Source organism: Fistularia commersonii, chromosome 23 (assembly GCF_037954325.1).
Source record: "Fistularia commersonii isolate RoL2024-O1a breed Wild chromosome 23, RoL_Fcom_v1.0, whole genome shotgun sequence".
Lineage (NCBI taxonomy): Eukaryota > Metazoa > Chordata > Actinopteri > Syngnathiformes > Fistulariidae > Fistularia > Fistularia commersonii.
Window position 1 is genome coordinate 7,748,228 of NC_141306.1, and position 21,085 is coordinate 7,769,312.

The window sequence follows — 21,085 nt, forward strand, 5'->3', positions numbered from 1 at the left end:
TGACCCAAAAAAAAACAAAAAAAACAACTTAAACATGGATCCTGGATTACAATCAACTAAATACAGAGCGACGCCCAAAACTTGGAGTTTATTACTGTAAGAAGTTCAGGCAGGAAAATAAAACCCTTTTAGAACAGGCTGCTGACGTCCAGCCTGGACGAGCCACGGCCGCACGCAACCTGCGTTCACGCTGCCGTCTGGAAACGTGCAGGGGAGAACACCGAAAGGGGGGACTACCGAGGTAGCTCAAGTTTCTGATTTACCTGAAAACATCAAGGATTTAAATTCTCCCGCCTCTGGTATTGATCGAATCCCACCTCCGGGCAGTGAAACGTGGAAGGAGCGGCTAGCAGTAATTACGTGGTTCACGAAGGAGCCCCAAATAAAAATCCCACATCTGTACGAAACCTGTGTGCTTTGACGCGGGTTTTTAAATGTCTCCACATTTTATCTGTGGCTAAAAACAAAACCTGCGTCTGATGCTTTGATTTATCTTCTCCGAACAGCCATGAGGATTGTGACAGGGATGCGAAGGTGGTTTGATTCGACTGTTGGAAAATGATTTTTGTTGTTATCAGTGATGGAGAGCTGGTCATTTTGCACACGAGGTGGAATCTTATTACGGTAACTTACAACACTGATCTTTGATTGACAGCTAGCAATCACACCTCAGATTCCAGGTGATGGATGCAGTGTGTTTCCTGATCTGAACACTGAATCTAATCGTCTTTTTTTTCTTGAAATATTTCCGAGCGTTAGAATCCACATCACCACCCTCACCTTCACCTTCACCGCTCTTTTACGGCAAAGATTCATTCTTCTAAAAGGCCTGTTTTGGTTGCCTGGATGCCACCAAGTACTTCGTGCTTCAACCCTATTCCAATAGTTTGCGGCCAAAACATTAAGAGATTTGTTTTGATAAAGTTGCCTGAACCATCTGCATAAAGCCTCTGCCTTTGGGAGTTGGCAACCGGCAGGATGCCAATCGGCACATTTTCAACACAGCCAGACTGTCCGACATCGCCGTACCTGACCAAGCCTCCGAGGGGCCGAATATGAAAGAGCGATGGGGTGTTGAAATTTCGGTGGCTGGAAAACGGCCGCCATTTTCCAAAGAATATAATCTGGGCTCGTGGGGGCCTCATCCAAGAGTTTACAGCCCGGAGAAACTTAATCCGGCTAATAAGAGCAGCCTTCTTCTTTGAAGCTAGCTTTACTGCCAGGTGAGGTGTACACGCTGCGTCCACTGCCAGTAAACAGTGTATAAAATACTCGATCGGAGGTCAGGACCACGCGAGTGCGCGGCGCGACGCGGTAGCATTAGGCCGGCAACACCGGGAAAAGAAAGGAAGCGAGAAACGAATGAGTGAATAAGTGCAGGACTGACACAACTAACCGCAGGATAAAGACTGTTTGCATCCATATCGATGGTTTCCATGGAAACCCTCAACTCCTCCTGTTTGGCGCTCCATGTGTGTCTTATAAGCGGGAGCTGTTTGGGTTTTGAATTTCAGAAGACTCGGTAGCCAAAAGCAAAGGGGGGGAGGGGAGGGGAGGGCGCGCCGGAGGCCTTCCTCACACGGTTGCAGCGTCCGTCTACCGCCACGTACGTCCGCCGAGCACTCACACGTACAGGCGGCCAACATTGTAGTCACCTGTGAAATTTTACAGCCATCCACAATGATGTTGACCTTATAAATGCGAGTCTGTAGGCCCGGCTTGTTTAGCAGGAATGTCGGCGCGCGGGGCGTCGTTCGGCGAGCTCCATCCACGCCCCACTTCAGGCGTCCCATTAAAGCAGCTCTAATTAGCGCGGGCTTTTCGCTCGGTTCCTCAATTTACCGAAAAAGAAAAAACCCATTTAAAGTGATTAAAGGTCGCTTAAAAATGGACGAACGCAAACAAGTCCAGTGGGAGTCAATCTAGATTACAGATTAGGAACTGTGAAACCCCACTTCGATTAAAGGGACAAATGGTTGATATATATTTCAGATAATTATTGCACTTAAATGAAGCATCACACACGCAAGCACAGGGTTGGCATGGCGACATGAAGCAGATGTGACCCATCAGTCACTTCCTGAGCCGACGGCCATGTTGCGCCTCCCATCAAACTGGGTGTGTGTGTGTGTGTGTGTGTGTGTGTGTGAGCACGCACATGTATACATGCACAGTTTTCACCCACTTGATTGTGTTTCTTTTAATGTAAATCTGCAGCTTTTGACATACTCTATATGGATTTAAGGGAATTAGGATTATTCGAATGGTCTACAATGTTGTGTTGGAGTTACCATGGAGACTGGTGGTGCTCCAATCTAACTCATATAACTATAAGATATAACAAAATTAAATAGTTGTAGATATGTACATGTTACCATTTCCAGCATAGATCAAAATGAGTATTTTCAGTCAATAGACGTAACTAAGGAAATATAATTCAATTTTCCTGTACATGAAATGAAAAAAACATAATTTCGTCCCTGCGCACCTTTTTAATCCAAAACCCAGGGGATCTTTATTATTTACTCAATTATTTATTTATTGATGAAGGCGCAAACACCGGTGATGTTTTTCCCGGAGATTTTTTCACGTAAGTTTTGAGTAACGGGAAGTAGTTTCGGCAAATGATGGTGTCTTCAAGGAATTACAGACAATTTTATCACACGTTCATTTTGAAATAAACGCTTCAACTCCAGGACGACCAAACAAAACCACAAGGGTCTTGAACAAGGCAAAGAAAGTACGTTGGCCATAAAGTACTGCAAATCATACTGCTCTCGCCTTCATGCTAATATAGAAGGTTTGAAAAGTCGGGCTTAAGGAGACGCACCAGAAGAGATAAGACACGTGTTAACATTTCAAATAAACACATTTTCTGCACAGCTTGATCACTTTTCTCCAGGCAGTTATTCCCTCGCTTCGTAAAGATTGAGGACACTTCCTTGTAACGATCATGATCAGGAAGTAATAAATATACAAATAAAATAAACAAAAATACACCGTATAGCAGCCGCTACTGTAACAGGGGCCTGTTTTCCCTGTAAGTTGGGTTAAACAAGATATTAATTGTTATCATTCTGCCTCCAGTGGAAAAAGGATTAGTCAGTGCTGTTTGGTGTCTTGCAATCTGTTTAAAGTGGATTTCTGTGGATTAGCGGATGCTACAGTCAAGAAGAAATATTCTGGAATTATTGATATCCATCATGTCATAAGTCTAAAAACTGGACTCCTTATTTTTGAAGAACCTGCAAACCGTCTCTTCTATGGTTCTTGTGTTTTCGGTTCTTTTTGAGATCCAACTTTTCCATTTTTAAACGGTTTCCTCAGGACCCCGGCGGGCTCCTCTCAAGGGGCCACGGCCTTTTACAACGCAGCTGTTCTGAAAACTTGCAGCTCCGCGAGCCCGAATCTGCAGCTTCCGAGCGGGAGGATTAGCACCGCTCCTCTTCCCCGGCCGAAGATAATCCAGATGATTGTCATCTGAAAGTCATTTGATTTAAAGACAGGTCACTGACAGTGACAGACATGAGGTATTTCACTTGTTTAAGAGAATAGTGTCTAGCAGACACACAGACGCTGCTGAAGAATCAAACTATTGACAATTAAAGACTGAGAAATGAGCACGGTTTGTGTATGAGGAGGGAAAAAATGAACAAGATGTCTGGTTAAAATACACTCCTTTGCAGTGCAGGCAGCTCACAGAATGTATTTGAAATCAAAATCTTCTTTCTTTTAACAGCAAATAAATTATGAGCATTTGCAACAAGAGGGAAACAAACCGTAGATTTTTTTTAGAATTAGTTGATAATTAAAGATATGCTCACTGGAATAACTACATTTCAAGCTGGTGGGGAAATGAGTACAGCAATCCAAGAGGGAATAATCCAGGAGAGGTCGAACCTGCACTCCTTTGTTTTAGATGAAGTGTATATTTTTCTGTTCATGTGTCAAAACTACAAGTGAAAGATGTCCTCTTGTTAAACCAAACTGTTGAAGAGCTGAAGTTACAGATCTCCAGCGCCATCCCGTGGCTAGAATGGTGAACTGCACTACGTGGAAAAACACCAGCGTGTCCTCCATCCCCACCCACCGGAGATCACTCATCTTCTTGCTTTCTTCGGGAATCCTGGTCAGAGTATCTGCACTTCCTGTTTGGCTGCATCACGTGACCAAAGCCTGTCGTGGGTTGTCGCCGACGCTGAAACGTTCAAATTGGACAACGAGGTGACGTGACACTGGCTCGTCGATCTGAGCAAAAATGAAAAAAAAAAAACATAAAATCAGCCATTGGTGTGCCGAATCCCGTCCTGGATCACGGTGACCCCGGTGACCCCAGATCTTCTCCCGGTCCTCATCCATCCACAGTAGGCTGCAGAGCCAATGTGGCGTTCGCCGCCTCTGACCCGGCGACTGAGACGAAATTCCAAACAGGCGGGAGACGGACTGACCTCATCTCAAGGTCATTGCAGACCCGTTTGGGTTACTTCAGTTTTACGGGCCTCGGAATAAACCCCCTCCATCACGGTGGGTTTTCTATCTGCTCGTGCCCTCCCTTCGCCGCGGCGACACGGACGGACGTTTTTCACAGGAAGTTGCGTTTTATGGAGCGGAGGCCTGCTGACGGGCAGCAAGCGTGTGTTCGGCAGACTTTAATTGTCTGTCGGTCGCAATAAAAGAGCCGGTGAAATACACATCTGTAAAAAGACCCCGGGTCCCGGCGCCCGGCACCCCGGTGCATCCAGGGAAACAGGGCTGATGAAGCCGTGCAGGACAGTGAAGCCATCAGACAAAAGAACCCTTCACGCGAAATGGAAATTATGGGATGCACTTGAGCTTAGGGTGTGACCCGACCAGTGAAAAGCCCTTTTCACTCCTATAAAAGCAGATGTGTGATTTCACTTCTTGAAAAATGTCCTTTAAAATAAATTACAATTTAATTGCTTAAATCCAGTTGCGTTTATAAATAATACATTTCTTTCTCTTTCCCTTCTTCGTTTGTGCCCCTGTTCTTCCCAGCTTTGCTTGTGCAACACTGCCCCCTACTGGTCACAATCCACCATTGCTGGATGAAGTGTCGAATGTCGTCATTTTATTTTGATATATTTTAAATCTTGGACACTAATTCTCTGGACATCACCAGTTTGAGTTTGTTAACACTGATCTGATGCCACGGTGGTTGGAATTTCCGCCTTGCAGCAAGAAGGTCCTTTTTCGATTCCGAGAAGGGGGGCCTTTCTCCTTGTTCTCCCCGTGTCTGCGCGTGTTTCCTCCGGGTTCTCCGGTTTCCTCCAACAGTCCAAAAACATGCACTGGAGACAATTTCCCAGAATGTGTGATGAGAGAGTGGATGTTTGTCTCTGTGTGTGGCCCTGTGATTGGCAGGCAACTGGTCCAGGGTGAACCGTCTCCCACCCGATGACGGCTGGGATCGGCTCCAGGACCCCTTGTGACCTGGAATGCCGGATAAGTGGTACAGATAATGACTGAGACTAAACCATCCAACTGGATTTCATCCTAAAATCTGCAGCTAATTTAACCGGAGCGAGACGATCGAGATGTCCTGCTGAGATATCTTCTTGTCCGCACGCAACACTCGAACGCAACGCGGCTCATGCAGCTGCTCCGCGGCAGCAGCCGGAGCGACACGTATCTCCGAGGCGCCGCAGAAAGACGTGGAACACTTTGAAGGAGGTTATTTATGTAAAGTTCTGAGTAGATGCGGGGATTAGATGCAGGTCCAAGCACCTGGAGCGGCTCTCTAATCCCGACGGGACTTTCGCATGTCTGCCACAGTCACGTTGAATCGCTGCTGATTCTGTGAAGTGACTTTTCAGGCCTGTTTAATGCAAACGGACCAAAAAGCGCTATAAAAAAAAAGAACTGCAGCTCTCTGTTTCTTATGAAGCCTCTGAGACTCTTAGAGCTTCAACTTCACAAAGACACGAGAACTAGTAAAATGCGGCTCTGGATCGGCCTCCTGGGTCTTCGCAGAACTGTTGTGATGTTTTGTTGCAAATGTTTTGTGTTTTTAAAATAAGCGCAATATTCAGCACACTGGAGTATGATACAGAAAAGCCAGAAATACCGAGGATGAACTTTATTGTGAAAGAGGAGAGATCTGGTTTCCTGCCGCGGCGATGTCATCACCTTCACGCTTCATGTGGATTCATGTCATTTCTTTCATCGGAAAGAAGAAAACTACCAGCTGAGACATTAAAAGTCCATCTTCATATCCACCCTCCCCTACTTTAGCCTGATTTATGGCACTGTAATGTTTTTAACGACTATGTTAAAGCAGAATATAATGAATTTATATTACAAATAGAGGGTCATTAATGTATATTTCAAGGAAACGTGTCTCCTCGTACTGTAATACAAATATTCTGGAATATTCAGTGTGCGCGAGGCAGATGGGCTGTGTTTGCAGGATGTGCAGAATATGAATACAGTAATTATAATACAATCTATTAAAATTATTACAGTACATTTAAAGCGTACAATAGTAATTTGAATGGACAGCTCATCTCCATTTATTAGCCAAAAATGTGTGATTATTTGACCGTGACCGCAGCAGGACTTTCATGCATTATGATCAGATTAAGGAACACATTCAATGGCATCCACCTGCAACACAGTGCAGCTTCTCGCCAGTAAAATCCTGTTATAAACATTGACCGGGTGTGTTTTACTGCGTCCAGGGCCCTTTTATATCAAACAATAGGCAGGTGAGTTCACCCGTAATTCCTCGGGTTAACGTTCCGCTTTGAAACCCTTTTGCTCAGCCCCTGGCTCAGGTACCTCCCACTGATATTTAATTTTTCCTTTTTTTTTCCTTTTTTACATAGTAAATTATAAGATATCTATATGATGATACAATTACATCATCCTGTAGCTCCAATGCAATTTTTACTTTACATTGAGAAAGGGTAAACCTAACAAAGCTGATAACGCCATCTTGTGGTGAAATGTGCTGATGTGTTCGGTTTTAGTGCTAAATGTTCAGAGGGTGTGTGTGTGTGTGTGCGTGTGTGTGTGTGTGTGTGTGTGTGTGTGTGTGTGTCTGCAAATAAATGCCGCTTTTTTTTTAAATGACAGCATGTACAGATGTGATTCTCTGTAGTTTGTTTCCGCAACTCAATTTTTAATTACAAAAAACAACTTTCAAAATACAAGTTGAAAATATTGATAATTTAATCATTAGGGATGATTAACAAGAGAAAACATTTCACATTCAGATTTTTAAGATGCTTGAGATTTCTCAAACTTTCTCAGACCTTTTTATTTTATTTTTTTTTCATAAAATACTAATAAAAATTATCCTTACATTGATTCAATTCAAAATCCAGTAATATAGTGGCATCTGGTGGTGATGTTTGTCATTACACTTGTCTTTTCTCAAACTGAGCAGGAAGGAGGACGTTTCTCGTATGATTCTATATTTATCTCTGTTTGGGTTCTAAAAATTCAATCCGTGTAAAGTTGTGGGCCAAAACCGCATCTTCGGGATCATAAACCTTTTATTGATTTCGGTGGAGAAGCCCGTCAGTCGTCTCCAACTGTTCAACGGCACAATCCTGCAGTCATGGAGGATCAGGTTAATAGATATAAAACCTGCTAAATTCACCATATTTCACGATGAGAGAGCCAGACCACTTCAAGATTTTATTTCCACATTGGTAATGTGTACTGATTTCTGACTTGTATGACATGTCTCTGCTCTTTTATTCAAGATCCAGCTCTTTACCAAGCGCAGAAAGTCGACTTGAAGGAGGCCCATGTTCTAAAAGTATGTTCATTTGTATCCCGGATGAGCTTGCAGGATCACAAACTAACACGTTCTCAAATGTTGGCTGTCCGGAACTAGATATCTGGAGCAATATCATTTGAAGACAGATAAATAATCCTCAAAAAAGGATAATAAGAACAAGGAAGAATGCAGAAAACTCCACTCTGGTTGTTTTGTGATGACTGGATATCAGACGTAGCATTTACTGCTGCTACTATGGTCTCCTGGTCATGTGTGAGGCTCTTCAGCTCATCTTACATCCCAGAGTTCTAATATGAAACCAGAAAGTGAGGTCAATCTGTTGTTGTTTTAAATGCGAACACGCAATGACTCCTTACGATAAACCGAAGCTGTGGCTAGTTAGAGGGGATGATTGAAGGCAGGGATCTGTTGTCGTCTCGGTCCTCCGGCCAGGATTCAGAGGGGTGTGCCGGACAGAAACCGCACAAACACGTTTGTTTTTTTTTATAGTAGAATCATCCTCAACCTTGGGACACACAAGGTCACCACAGAGAAATGCAAATGAAGCTCTATCAATATGTTTTAATTCTGCTAATGCGCTCTCTGGCCCGATTTAATGCAAAATGCCTCAATTCCCCTGCGACCCGTTTTATGGAAAACAACTCTTGAAATGCACGAGAGGGAGAGGCGGCCCGCAGCAGCGGCTATCTCCCTGGGCAAACAGCGGCTGAGTGGGAGTTTCAGGCCTCTTTCCATGCTGTAAAACTTTATGGCGTTTTTTGGGGCCCAGGTTGTCATGGTAACTGGTTATATGGGCTTGACCAGGTGTGCTTGTGCTCTTCTGTTTATAATTAGGAAGAGAATGTGAACGACAGAGAAAGGGAATGTGTGTGTGTGTGTGTGTGTGTGTGTGTGTGAAGGGGAGAGTGACAGGGAGAGAGAAAGGGAGGATGTGTATGTTAAGGAAATAGGGATAGGGAGGGGAGGATTCACAGGATGTCACTTCCTTTTCATGCAAACACACGCAGGGAAACCACACACACTCACACACATACACACACAAACACGGACGCACACATACACACACACACACACACACACACACACACACACACACACACACACACATACACATACACATACACACACTCTCATGCACACAATAAGGCCTGGGAAATTGAAAGTGGTTTTAAACACCACAAGCTCCGAAGTGACGGCACATAAGAAAACAGCAAATTCACATCCTGTGGGGAGACAGAATCCATAAACAAGGCAGTGTGTGTGCATATGTGTGTGCAGGCATGCATGTGAGATAACCTTCATCGCACCACCTGCAGCTTCCAAAACAGAGCAAGGCCTCTGACGGCACTTTCCCACATGGGCCCATCACCTGGGCTGCCTGGATGTTGGGCGGGCGGAGGAGCTGGAGAAGGTGGAGGAGGGGGGGTGTAAGACAGATCTGACGGGTGGGAGTGACGGTACAGCGCTGCGGGCCTTTCACATGCAAGGATGAGTTTGCGTGGCCGGTCTGGCCGCCATATGTGCGCTCCCTCCGCCGACTCGGCCGGTTGGTGTGTGTTGTCTGAGAGATGCCTCTCCTCAGAACATAAAATGGCCCGGTTCAGATCGAGGAACTGTGTGAAGGAAAGAAGAGCAGGTCAGGAAGATGAATCTGTCAACTCCCTCAAACTAGTAAATTCTAATTGTTTTTAATAATAATTTTGATATATTAATGTGATAATTAGACTATTTCACAGTACATATACTGCAAAGAGTCTTTGTGTACCTTGAAAAGCGCTATACAAATCGTATGTATTATTATTATTATTATTATTATCATATGAGTACTACAAATAATGAGAGTAAGTCAGTTTGCAGAATTTTTCTTGGGTATTTGATTGCAAATCTTTAAACAGGTCATTTGTATTTGTCCATTATATTTATATAATGGACAAATTCGAACATACAGTTCCGACAAAGGCGAACTTTAAAAATTGCCATGAAATAATTTAATAACGGCTGTGATTTGAGCCCGTTTTATCCCCGTCCGGCTGAAAATTCCTCTTCGAATAATCACCCGTTGCTTTGTAAAAGCTTCATCTCTGGATTATTTTTCGGAATGTGTCCCGCCGGAGAAACGCTGCTCAAGTAAAGGGCTAAAAATGGTATCAATACTTCCCGTTCCAACCATGATGTTACAGATGTTGCGCTCACTCGCTCGGCCGTACAAAGGGCTCAAATCTGGATATTGAAATCCCAGTTCGAACCTTTCTTGCTCGACCCAGAACGGGAGGCGTCCGAGGAGGAGACGGGTAGAACCTCCTCCTCCCTGGGGAGCATGTATTTGTTTGTGGCTAAAGAAGTCAATTGATAACCCAGACTAGGAGGAAGAGGAGGCTTGACCTCCCCTCACAAGACCAGAGGTCAGAGGTCAAAATGTGACCCGCAAAGACCGACTCGGATCAGAATCTGAATTTCACATTTCGCACACTTTGTGGTATTTTTAAGGGAAGAAAGAAGGAAAATTAAACATACTTTTATGTCTGGGTGAATATTGGTTATAGATATTGGTTATAAATATGGTTCGGGGTCTTTGTCACAACCGAACACCTCCGTTCCTGCCGGACACATCTATGCTAAGTCAAAAAAAGGCTGGAAGAAAAACCAAGTAATAATAAATCAATCGGTGGAGAGGAAAAGTTAAAAGCTCCACTCCTCTGACCGAACATGTTGATAGAAAGCACCTTTTTATTCTGAAAAATCATCACAAAAAGCTCTTTAAAACAAAAAATGATGGTATTTCTTTTCCTTCCCGCAAACCTACAATGCACCGAGGGACCTTTTTCCACCGGACTGTATTTCTCTCTCTCTCTCTCTTTCCCTCTCTCGCCCGCCCACCTTCTCCGGTTCAGCCCGGGGTTCCTTCCTGTCTGAAGGCTGCCCGTCTCGCTGCCGCGGGCTGGGCTCGGCCGGGCGGGAGCCCAGCGGCCGGGAGGCAAATAATAATGCAATAAATAAGTCTGCGGCGTGGGTTAGCCGTGATTTGCTACCGTCTCAATTACGGTTCATTTCGAGTTGGACCGGACTTTATCCACGCTTCAGGTGAGAGATGTGGAAAAGAGGGAGGAACGAAACAATTCTGAACAGGATCTGCATTTTTCAATTTGAATCCTTACGCCAAGTCTGGCCTTTGACCGCGTTTCCTGCGCTCTTAAGTTGGCCTCTTGACATTCTGCCCCCCACCTTTTCCGCCTAGAGTGTTGATTTAATCTCAGCTTTACGTTAAAGTGGTTCACGGGCGTCGATATAACATCCATATTCACCTGCAGGAAAGCTTTCTCACAGTCCCTGTCAATAAATCTAATTCTAGGAGGGGTTTTTGGCCGCCTGTTGTTTCTAGGTGCAAGGCAGGACCAGGGGTGACGTGTGTGTGTGTGTGTGTGTGTGTGTGTGTGTGTGTGTGTGTGTGTGTGTGTGTGTGTGTGTGTGTGTTGTGTGTGTGTTTGTGTGTGTGTGTGTGTGTGTGTGACATATTTCTTTTACATTTCTTTTACATTGACTTCAATATATAGCCAATATAAGTAAACTAATAAATGTGGCCAAACATAATGATAAACTCTGCCTCCTTTCTTAATGAATATATTTCTCTTGCTTCAAGGAAATTCAGGAAAGACATTAATGAAAATTAACTTGTAAAATATAGAAAAAAAAAATGACAGGACGTGTAAAATATAGAAAAAATCTCAGAACAAATGGGAGTAGACATTGATCAAATAATGTTAATAAACAATTACATACATGCATGAATACATAAAAATACACAAATACATTATTAAATAATCTTCATAATATACTACAGTCAAAATAAAATCATAGATAGATAGATAGATAGATAGATAGATAGATAGATAGATAGATAGATAGATAGATAGATAGATGGATAGATAGATAGTTGATAGATCATGTTTTTTTTAGCTTTGTTCGGTTTTTCTCATTAACATCACCCAAATTAGAAAATCTGGCATTACCTTTTATTCTATCGGTTTCCTCCTCCTCCTCCAGCCCCTGCTAACCATCTATCCTGAATTTGCAGAGCCTGCAGGAGAGGAGAATTTTCCCTGAACAACAAAGAACACAGAACTGAACACCCAGGAGGGCCTACTTCTATCTATCTATCTATCTATCTATCTATCTATCTATCTATCTATCTATCTATCTATCTATCTATCTATCTTTGTCTAAAACAATACCCATGTCAAAAGAAAGAAAGACAGGGAGGAAGAGGGCGGGGACTACAAGGCGCCATCTTTTTTGCCATTAATTTAATCTCCGGGTTAATGTCCCCTGCCAGGCCCCGCCCCCTCCCGTCAGACCTCCCCGGTCTCCCTCCGGTGCGCTCCGAGCACCGGGCCGGTCCCTGAATAATTTACTCGTAACGATGAGGAGTCGGTGGTGGGTGTGTGTGGGGGGGCGGCTTTATGTCCCCCACACACACCCCCACCCCACCCACCCCCACTCCCCACTGCACCCACCCACCCACCCACCCCGCTGCGGCCGCCATCACCAGGTGTCCACGGGATGCGGCTGTACCTGACGCTCCACGGGGTCCCGGGCACCGGCGGGAGCGGGAGCGGAAGCGGGCGGACCCCACCCCGCACACCGAGCATCGAGGTACCGCAGGCGGGGGAGGGAGTGAGGGGTGGGGTGGGTGGAGGAGGAAGGGTGGTGGGGGGGTTACTCCATTACAACCGGATATGCGACGGCGGCGGCGTCTCCCAGCTCCTATCCGGTCCTCCCACTCAGACGTGCGGGGTTTCTTCTTCTTCTTCCGGTGACGGCGGGAAGCTCCGGTCGGTCTGACGGCGCTCCGGGAAGGATCGGCGGCACGACCGAAAAGTGACATTCCGGGTCCGGGCGGGAGCGGAGCGTCCTCCCCCGGAGAGAGGGAACCGGAAGCGGCAGGTACGGAGGAGGAGGAGGATGAAGAGCAGGCGGACGGAGGCTGAGGAAGAACCTAGGACGAGGAGGGAAGATGCCGGACGGAACGGAGGGAGAGGAAGAGGAGGAGGAAGAGGAGGAGGAGGAAGATGGAGGGAAGACCGAGAGGAGACAACAGGCGGAGAGGAGGAAGAGGAGGCAGGACGCGGCGGAGGAAGAGGAGAGGCTGTTTGGTCTGGACAACAGGACCGCGTCTGTCTCCCCTTTCCTGTCTGCGCTCTCCTCCTCCTCCGCCTCCTTATCCTCCTCCTCCTCCCATTTTTCCTTTTATTGCTTCCCTAAAAACAAAGAATGGTCATTCTCACGCACACGCACGGACGCACGCACACACTTGACGCATACACGCATTTTATTTTTCAAGCCGTTTGCCCACGCGTTCATTTTATTTCTAATATACACACATTTTTACAAGGTGTTATTTATTTCGGTGTGCGTCTGTGTGTGTGTGTGTGTGTGTGTGTGTGTGTGTGTGCGTGTGTGTGTGTGTGTGTGTGTGTGTGCGTCAAATCTTTTGTAGCTGCTTTTCGATGGCAAATCTCCTCTACTGGGAAAGATCCTCCGCGTAGCCCACGCTGCCGACGTGACGAAAAAACACGGCCGTGATCGAGACTCCGGCCGTCGCGTGGAAACTCCGCGGCTCCTTGGCCGTGTTTTCTGTCTTTGTTTTCCATCCAACCCAACCCACACCCACACGGGAACCGCGGCCTGGATTCCCGCGATAATCCACTTTACGCGCAAATCATGACCATTTAACCCGGAATTATCGATACGGATCAATACGGATATGGATTAGAGACGGATTAAGCAAACAAAAAACAACACAAATTTGGATTTCTCCTTCATTCCGTCCTTTTTAAACTTCAACCTCTTCTCACGGAGGCAACCACACACACACACACACACACACACACACACACACACACTCGTAACTCACTTGTTATTTTGGAAAAAGCACGTAAAAACACTAGTGGAATACTCGATAAAATTACAATTTAAAGGGATATTAGTTCGATTAGCAGTACAGGGAGTAGTATTCGTATTTGTGGTTATCAGTGGTATTCGAGTTACAATCACTCTTTGTTAGTATTCGTCTTAGTATAACTGTTAGTAGTTGTATTAGTGTTGATATTCGTATGTGTTAATAGTAGTATTGGCATTCGTATTGGTAGTAGTATTAGTGTTCATATTAGTATAAGTCTTAGTCGTAGTAGTAGTGTTTGTATTAGTATACGTTTATACTAGTATTAGTATTCGTATTAGTATAAATGTGAATAGTGGTATTAGTATTTGTTTCAGTGTAAGTGCTAATAGTAGTATTAGTATTCGTATTGGTATAAGTGTGACTAGTAGTATTAGTGTTTGTATCAGTATAAGTGTTAGAAGTAGTATTAGTGTTCGTATTAGTATGAGTTAATAGTAGTATTAATATTCATATTACAATATGTGTTAATAGCATTATTAGTATTCGAATTAGTATAAATGTGAATAGCGGTATTAATATTCGTATTAGTATAAGGATTAATAGCAGTTTTCGTTTTCGTATTAGTATAAATGTGAATAGTGGTATTAGTATTCGAATTAGTATAAGTGTTAATGGGGGTATTAGTATTCATATTAGTATGTGTTAATAGTATTAGTATTCGTATTTGTATACATTTTAATAGTAAAAGTATTATTCGTATTAGTATTAGTGTTAACAGTATATATTTATGCAGTATCACGGACAGGTATACAAATAAACATATTTTATATTTAATTAGTATAAATAGTAACATGTGTGTATATAGCCCATGCAGTATAGTACATATATTCATGTACACATATAACGGGCACAATACAGTTTATGTGTAAATATGTTAATGCACGGATAACGCGCACTGTTAGACTCATAAATGTACATAAACATATGTGACTCGTACGGTACAGTCAATGTGTTCAGGGATTTGCGGGTTTTATGTACTGTATTTTTTCGTGCCGTTACGGGCATAATCCTATTTTCTGACGTAATCCGTTGACCAATTGGAATAAATGCAGATGTTTTAACCTCCCCGAAATTCGTGAACAACGGTGACGTCACACATGCGGCGGGACGAACTGGCCTTTTTACCGGGACGAGACGGTTAATGTCGGAACACACGCACGATCACGTGATTCGCGGTTTTTAAATGTATTTTCACATTGTGATTGCTTTCTTTCATTCTGCTCCTTTCTCGTCCAATATTTTGCCTGGCAGTGAATAATCTCAGCATGTGTGTGTGTGTGAGTGTGTATGTGTGTGTGTGTGAGTGTGTATGTGTGTTTGGTCTCTCTTCTCTCTCTTCTGCACAAACACACACACACATACACATACATACGCAGATTAATAAAAGCCCTCGCTGGAGGAACCGGTCCGGTAGGTGGGCTCCTCCGGCCCAGGGACGGACCCTGGGGGCCCCGCGCTGCCCGGGGCGGAGAACCGGAGACGGTCACATGGTTACCGGAGACCGATGAAGAGGATAAAGAGGGAGCTGATACTAAATTATTAAAGAAAGAAAAACAAAACGTGAATAAATACAAGTTCAAGTTGCAGCGCAGTCAGCTTCATCGGAGGAAGGGGAGCGGACGTGGCGGATTCACGAGGACACCGGAAGCGTCGCGGCGTGCGTGGATCTCTCTTTCTGTGATGAAGGTGAACAATAACAACACGTCACCTGCTGCGCATGCGTCTCAGTGGACCGAGGATGAGGAGGGACCTTCAGGTTCTTCACTGATGTCCCGCCACCCCTTTCAGGTACACACACACACACCCAAACACACACACACACACACACACACCGTCAAATGAAGGGGGCCCCCCAAATCCCTGGTCAGGAGAATACCAGACACGAGTGTGTGTGTGTGTGTGTGTGTGCGTGTGTGTGTGTGTGTGCATGTGAGGGAGTGCGAAAGGCCACGTTTACAACCTGATGACGTTTATGTAGGGATGTTTTAAAGGTTTATACATGTGATTTTTTTTGCCCTCGCCGAGTTTGCGCAGTTCGTTAAACACGTGTCTCTTAAATCTGGCGTAAACTTATAATTCATTATTTATTATGTATATTTCTATGAAAGCCCCGAAAACTGCTTTGCGCGCTAAACTCAATATATTTTATTACGATGATATTTAAAACCCCGTGCCCCCGTTATGTTTTACGTATAGATTATTTATAGTTTCTTTCCCCTTAGATGGAGTGGGCAGCAGTTATCACACACGCCCGCGCGCGTTCACGCAAATTTGTTACACGTATAAAATCTCCAACTTTGTCCATAAGATTAGTCATTGCTTCCCTTATGTGAGTTATGTCCACCCTTGAGTGTGTGTGTGTGTGTGTGTGTCGGATGAAGCAATGAAAAGAAAAAGGACGCCCGCCCCAGTGTTTTGCTGGTGGAGGGATGGATGGATGGAAAGGGGCGACATGTTGTTATTCGTCACATTTTATCCGGATGCGGCATTTAAAAAAAAAGGTGCGTCTATAAATTCATGAAAAAAAGCTTTGTTGAAATCATGTTTTAATTTTGGCTTTGTAAAAAAAAGGATAAATACACTGGTTTCATTTTTTTGCCGAATCAGACGGAATCACGTGACCACCCGTTCCCACCGGGATGTATTTTGTTTTGTTTTGTTTTGTTTTTACCGGTTTTCCTGCTGAGAAATTTCCCGGTTTGAATGGCGGTGAACCGCCATGTGTCGACGGTCTGTTACCACGGAAACCCCTGTTTGGCTCGGAAACCTGATCATCCACATCGCCTACCGACCGAGTACCTGAAGCCGATGTCCTTGCACCAATCCATAATCAATAATGAGAACAGGCCTGTTACCTGGTGACACATATTTACTGTTATATTATATTAGAACAGAAATGATTGGATAACAATTCTATCGTTTGACAACGCGAAAGCTAAAAGTGTGTGTGTGTGTGGGTGGGTGTATAATTGAAAACATCCCCGAGTACTGATATATAGTGCTGGTTGCGGCGGTAGATGGTAAAAGAATCAGAACCAAGAGAGGAATAAAATCTAGCTCTCTGACTTCTGCTGTGATTTTGTTTTCCCGGCGGTTCCACTGCGGCCTTGTTTCCTGTGAGAGCTTTCCCCTTTTAATTCGTCATTTCTGTTTAGTTCCAGGGGGAAAAAACGGAAAAGAGAAACCCGCAAACATATTTTGGAGAGAGACATATTTTTTGTTCATTGAAAACACGTTTCGGCTAATATCAAATATAAATTCACATCATTACCGGAAATATTTTAAGACTCAATAAACTGAAAAAAATGTACATATCTAAAAAAAATTACGAGACAAACGAAATAAAAACTGGATCTATATTTGTTTATTTTAGATTTATTATTTCCTGAAATAATTAGCGCTTTAGGTGTTTAACAGCGCAGTATTTGCTTTGCAAACAAGGACTATTGTGTGCGACGCACACTTGATATCCAAAACCTTTACGGGTTTATAACAGTACAGATTATTTGTCGATTTTCACACTCGTTGTTTTTCTTTCTCTCCGTTTTTTTCCTGTTCATTTTCCGTCCTTTACAACACCCCGGGCTCGTACACGATGTTTCCCTGCTACTGCTGCAGCGGTGGAGCTTCTCGATGAGTGTGTAATGATCATTCAGTTAAAGAATAAATAAATTGAGAAAATAATAATGGCCGTTTTTAAATCAGTTTTCTTAAAAATTCAGCAACCGGGGAACTTAGATTAGGAAAACATTTAGTATATTGTTCTCACATGTTATTATACCATTTCTGAAGAACAGCATAAACACACACACACACACAAGATCCTCTATTTATCCTCTGTTATTAGATAATAACTAATAAAATAAAATGCAGTTTGCTGAAAAAATAGCTAGGATAAGAATTTGGGAGCCATTCCAGAACACTGCATCCCTGTGTTAAGAATACACTGAATTCATCAAATCATCTGTAAGAGCTTATGGCTGAGAAAATAAGATGTTTAAATGTGTGACCTCTCCGAGCTTCCGTATCTGAAACGTGTCGGGTCGTCCGAATGACCGTAATATGAAAAACGTGATATAGCTTGGCCTCGGCAGCGGCGGCGGCAACGGCGTCGGCCTCTGCCCGCGGGGAGAAGAGCAGAGGTGCAGCCACGTATCCCAGTTAGCTTCCCTGCTAAGTGTGACGCGGCGGCGGACGAGACTCGACCCGCATGGCGTTTTGATCAGGAACACATTGCTGAACTTCCTGTGCCGCTCCGACAGCCAGCTGCCCTCCCTTTGTTAGCTGAGGCGAGCGGAGGAGGACAGGCGAAGACCACAAGAAAGTGTCCTTCTGCGAGGGGCGAGGAGAAGGGGTGGGGGGCGAATGACTCCTTCTGTGGGGGGAAACAGAAGGGGGAAGGAGCCATGGGGAGAGAAAGAAAGGGGGGAGGCAGCTTTCATTTCCAGGCGCCATGTTTCTCCCGTCTTGAGCTTCATCTCCGTCTCGTCTCGGCGTCCTCTCCCCTCCGCCGGCTTCCTCTTCCCATCTGTCTCCGCCGGGAGTCTCACTCTCCCACTGTTACTTTTTACCACGGGGGTAATTGACCAACTAGTTTATTGGTGGCCGGAGGAAGTGGAAGAGGCAATTGTACATGTGGTGCAGCTCTATCTGCCTGCATAGTGCAGTTTTACGGCGGCCTTATTGCCCCTTATTGGCGGCCAACAAAAGACACTTTAAAGGGAGGGTTTGTGCCTCCTTTGTCGTCCTTCCTGTCTGTCTCATTCTCAATTTGATGGTCAGCTTTGTCTCCGAGGCGAGGCATTTGTTTTTCTGCATCTTCTCACCCCCCACCCCCTCATCCCCTCGACCCAAAAACAGGATTTCTGCACTATGACGCCCCTCTGAATATCCCGCGGCAGCCCCATTTAGCCTCATCTTCCTCTTAAAGATCGCCATGTTTTGTATTTGTATGTGTATGTGTGTTGGTGTGTGTTGTTTTTGTTTTTCGTTTTTTTTGTTTTTTTGTGCTCATGTGCAAAGCCAGACAGGAATGCCGAAGGAATGCAAGTTGTTGGGATGATTTACGGTGGTCTGATCCGGTCACACGCACCGCTGCATCCTCCTGATTATTACCAGATCAAACCTGCAACTGTCATATAAAAAAAAGTACCTTGCGTCTTCGTCGCCTACCTTTCCCGCCCTTGTGCATTTAAATGTCTCTCTGCCGCGTAAACAGGGGATGGAGTAAATTATACTGCAGTTATATTTAAGTAGTGGTGTTGTAGCAGTGTTATTTTAAGCGTCTGGCTGGCCTCGCGGTTTCGCTTTTTGGCCCATCGTGGTACCAAAGCGACTCCCCGGCCGTCACTTAATAGACAAAGAAACTGCAGGAATAAAAAGGAAATCCAAACAAAGAAGAGTTTTTCTAATTACCAGTTGGTCAGGACATTTCTCCCAGTGCGTCTACAGCAGGACCAGATATACACACACACATACACACACACACACACACACACACACACACACACTCATATTCAAGGGTGCAGATTTGTAAATGGAAGCTTTTGTTGTCGTTTGCAGGGAGATGAAATGTGAGGGTTTGGGGAATGGACGCTCCAAAAAGCAGACCGCAACGCGAGGTGTTCCCAAGAAAAGGCTCTATGAATCTTCTCACCGACCGCTGGTTTGTTCTTGAGCTTCTCCTTTTCAGCGCCGGTAATCTGAACCCTTATGATCCAGTGGTGGAATTATAATTCATCCCTATACTCGTCCTCTCAGTGTGTGTAACAGTAGATTGGTCATGTATATATATACATATATGTATGTGTGTGTGTGTGTGTGTGTGTGTGTGTGTGTGTCTTTGTGTGGTAGATTCAAATGACAAGACAGCTCTGACTTTTACCAGTAACCAGGATGTTGACATATTTGCGCGTACATTTAATCTTTCTGTTCAAATGGCATGTTGTCAGATTACCGTCAGCTCTGTATTTCAACCTGATCTTTCTGGAAACTGAACCAAGGAGTCCAACAACTGGAGCTCACTTGCAACATGAGTGTGTGTGTTTTTGGAGCAACCAGTGTTTTCCCCTCGCTTACTATCAGGACGCGAGATGGATCAGCTGGTGCAACATTCAAGGAGCCGAGTGTGCAGCATTGGTCGCAAATCCTGCAAATTTGATTGGTGGATATTCTGATCCCGCCCGCCCACCTCATCGCTGCCGACCTTGGCTGACTTTGACTGTGTTTCCTTCGTTACCGCCGGGAAGCATGAGGGTCAATGGCAGGCTGTTATGATGATTAATCCCTTCAGATTATGGAGAGTACATGAAGCTAAAAAAAAATCTGGATTATGGGAAATAAATGACAACATTTCCTCATACTTTACCAAAGACCTCAAGTCGGGGGGAAGCTTGAAAATCAGTCCCTTGTTCACCGAATCAGATCGGCCAATCCCGTCCCTGCCGCCATCGCAACACACGGGATCGACAGAGAAAACCGGGAGGGAGATTAAGGGCCGGCGAGGGCCAAACTTAACACCCAGAGAGGAAAGGTTTTCTCTATGACTCACTCATGTTCTTACCACAGGGGCCCAGACTCAACCCCCACCTGGCCAGACATTCGGGGCCATTCCACTGGTCACCTCCACTGCTCCCACCACACTGTACTACGGTGTACTACGGTGTACTACAGTGTACGACACAGTACTGTGTGTGCAAGACAGTTTTATTATTCTGAGAGAAACCTTTGCGTGGGTGAAGCTCCTGTTACCAGGTTTGAGACCATCAGAAGGCTCCCCTGGAACCGACGTCATATTGAAAAGCTGTTGTTAAGTAACACCGCAGGAACATGATGAAAATAATTTTATCATCTGCAATAAACCTTAATGGCGTCTCCAGACGAGCCTCAGAATATTAAAAAGCTTGCGCATTTAGAGGGAATGATACAACTTATAGCATCGGAATGTAATTTTTTTTGGAAGCGTATTTGTGTTTGCAACTCCGGCTGCAGGCAGCAGGTTCAAGTGCAGCCGTTTGCATAAATCTGCAAGTGACGGGCTCACGCTGAAGACATCACAGCTCTTACTCCTTTCCAAAAACAATCAGAGGAGACTCGGGGAGGACGGAGGAGGGTAGACTAAACAGAACGCTGACAGATCTAGAACCGTTACGTGAAGCGTCACGCTAGGCTAAACCGGCCAGCGGGACCGAGCCCGAGGCCGAGGCCTGAAACAATATGCGGCACGTGAGACAGGTGAGGAGGGACATAAAGAACGAACTCAACGGTTCTTTGAGATGATGTCATCGTCGTGTCCCCCTCTGTAACCCCCGGATTGTCGGACGCTATCCAACACCTCTGGAAAATCCAAGAGAGCTAGT

The 21,085-nt window shown here is 44.7% G+C and overlaps 1 long non-coding RNA gene across 2 annotated transcripts; it reads left to right on the top strand.

Moving 5' to 3' along the window:
• Positions 1–12,356: 12,356 nt before the first annotated feature.
• LOC147220904 (uncharacterized) lies at positions 12,357–20,600 on the top strand. Of its 2 annotated transcripts, XR_015107979.1 has the most exons (3): positions 12,357–12,418; positions 15,104–15,515; positions 19,290–20,600. It is a non-coding gene; the product is annotated as an uncharacterized LOC147220904 (long non-coding RNA). The 2 variants fall into 2 exon arrangements; XR_015107978.1 differs by lacking the exon at positions 12,357–12,418 and having other exon boundaries at positions 14,368–15,515.
• Positions 20,601–21,085: the final 485 nt, after the last annotated feature.